The sequence below is a fragment of the Dipodomys merriami genome, unplaced genomic scaffold (assembly GCF_024711535.1).
Source record: "Dipodomys merriami isolate MVZ:Mamm:240054 unplaced genomic scaffold, mDipMer1.0.p SCAF_218, whole genome shotgun sequence".
NCBI classification, from domain to species: Eukaryota; Metazoa; Chordata; class Mammalia; order Rodentia; family Heteromyidae; genus Dipodomys; species Dipodomys merriami.
In genome coordinates, this window is record NW_027203582.1 from 1,820,306 (window position 1) to 1,823,003 (window position 2,698).

The 2,698-nt window shown below is 34.5% G+C and overlaps 1 non-coding gene across 1 annotated transcript; it reads left to right on the plus strand.

Annotated features, from left to right (window-relative positions):
- The first annotated feature begins 280 nt into the window (after positions 1-280).
- LOC138834528 (U6 spliceosomal RNA) lies at positions 281-387 on the plus strand. The gene has a single exon (XR_011374170.1). It is a non-coding gene; the product is annotated as a U6 spliceosomal RNA (small nuclear RNA).
- The last annotated feature ends 2,311 nt before the right edge of the window (positions 388-2,698 follow it).

Genomic DNA, 2,698 nt, shown 5'->3' on the forward strand with positions numbered 1-2,698 from the left:
AGTGATACTTACCTCAAAAGAAGCAATCAAGTTACAATCTGCAGGTATGGCAGTAGTAGAGATACCAACGTTGTAAAGTTCCTTTCATTGTTGCAATGGGTCTACTTGTATCCCTATTTAAACATTTTCCCCTTCCCCTCCACAAAGTATGCCAACATCAAAAATGTGTGCTTATGTAAGAAATGCATGATTCTAAAATTTCATGACAATTCTTTTGAATTTACATTTTTGTGGAATTGACTAAGAAAATAAATTACACCTTCTATATAAAAAATGTTCTGTGCTTAATCCGGCAGCCTATACACTAACATCGGAATGATACAGAGAAGATTAGCATGGCCCCTGCTCAAGGATGACTCGAAAATTAGTGAAGCAATCCATATTTTTACAACAACAAATGCTGGAGGGGATGGGGCCACCAGGGAACCCTACTGCATTCTTGGTGGGAGTGTAAAAGTCTTCAACCACTTTGGAAAGCAGTATGGAGTTTCCTCAAATGACTCCACATAAAACTCCCCTATGACCCAGCAATCCCACTTTTGTTCATTTACCCAAAGGATCACAAATAAGACCATACTAAAACTACCAGCACAACTATGTTTATTGCAGCATTATTTACCATAGCTAAGATATGGAACCAACCCAGATGCCCCTCAGTAGATGAATGGATCAAGAAAACCTGGTAAATATATACAATTGCATGCTCTACCTCCATCAGAAAGAATGACATTGCCCAATTTGTTAGAAAATGGAAAGATTTGGAAAAAAAATTTTAAGTGAAGTAAGCCAACTCCAAAGAAATATAGGTCCCATGGTTTCTCTTATTTTCAATAGCTAATATATGTCCGGGATTATCAGAAAATGTCTTAAGCTATGTGCATTTGACCAGATAAGATGATGTTAAGCTAAACGAACACCAAGATAGGTACACAAGTGATTCTATCTTGCTATTATTTCTAACATACTTATACTGTACGATGTGATTATTTTTTGTTCCTTTATATGTTCCTCAACCACGCTATAACCCCTTTTTTCACTGTATTTGAAGTTGGTGCACCTACATCTTGTATATACGTTTCTCTAATTTGGGGAGAAGAAGAAAACAACAAAATGCTTAAATAGGGATATGGGTTGACCCATTGTAACAATGAGATGCACAAGACGTATGATGAAAAATGAATTTTACAATTTAGGTAGGGGAAGGACAGAGGAGGAGTGGAGTGTACTTGTGGAGGTGGGAGAGAAAGGATGGTGGGGGAAAAATAAAGGAGGAGGTAGCAATGCTTGTTAGGAAATGTACTCATTACCTTGCTCATGTAAATGTAACCCCTCTGTGCAGTATTTTTAAAATAAAAAAAATGTATAAAAATGTTCTGAGATTGAAGAGTTTATTTCCCTTATTTTATCCATATAATTTTGTTAACAAATAAATTAATGCAAAACACTGACACGAGGGTATTTTGAATAAATGTGTGTGTGTGTGTGCACACGGGTACACAAGTGTGTTGGAGTGCTCAGAATTTGAACTCAGGGCTTTAAGGTCTTGCTAGGCCTTTCCTCTCTAGATTGGTGAGCTACTATATGAACGACATCTCCACTCCTGGCTCTTTGCTAGTTCATTAAATTTTTTTGAAAAATAATCTCAAAAATAATTTTGCCCTGATTGGCTTCCAACTGTTATCCACAGATCTCAGCCTCCTGAGTAGATATCTCAAGTAAACAAGATTACGGGTGTGACCAAGCAGCACAAGGTTTTCAGAATAATTTTAAAAGTAGAAGAAAATTTACTTCGTGGGGGCCTGTTTTTATCATCTCCTACTTTTAAAGCACTTTGCTTTAAAAGCAAAGGTGAATTTATTAAATTAAATGTGAATTTATTTCTCTTTTGGATTCTTAAAAGACAGAAAGTGATGATATTTAAAAGTTTTGGTACTTTTTAAAAAGAAAAATGGAACTGTAGTACAGAAGAAATTTGGCTGTCTTTGAAACTCAATGTATAAGCTCAATTCTGTGCATGATAATGCAATGTCACCAACACAGTCTGTGTTGAAGACAAATTGTGACAGAAAACAATCATCATCGGCAATAATTGCTATGCTGTTATTTCTTGAGCAATATTAATATTGAATTTAGAGTGTAAGAGAATGGTGAGATTTTACCTACCTTTTCTGAATTGCTGAAAGACTTTTGGAAACTTTGACTCATTTTTTTTCCTCACTGTGTGTATTTGGGTCATGCATTTAGTGCCTTTAATTACAATTTTTCCCAACACTTAAATGGTTATAATATTAGTATTATAGCAAATGTTATCTTAAGAATTAAGAGCAATAAAACTTGTGAAAAACTTAACATAAACTTCTATGAATGAGCTTTTGAGTTTAGCCAACAGTTTTTTAAATACTAAATAAAATGTATTACAGAAACCATTACATGAAGTGAGCAACCAGAAGTAATGTTATCTATTGACAATGCTCTGCTTCCAAGGAAGCCAAGAGGATAACTCTCATGCTGTAAATCAAACTGGTTATCTTATGTCTTGATAGTGTAAAAATATCAGGGACATTTATAAAGAAGGAATGTTGTAGACAGATGTGAAGTCCGTATGAAAATGTACAAAACTGATAAAACGTAAGAGTATCTGAGCAGTATATTTTGTTTTATATAATTTAAGGTACATCACAAAGATAGGGAAAACCTA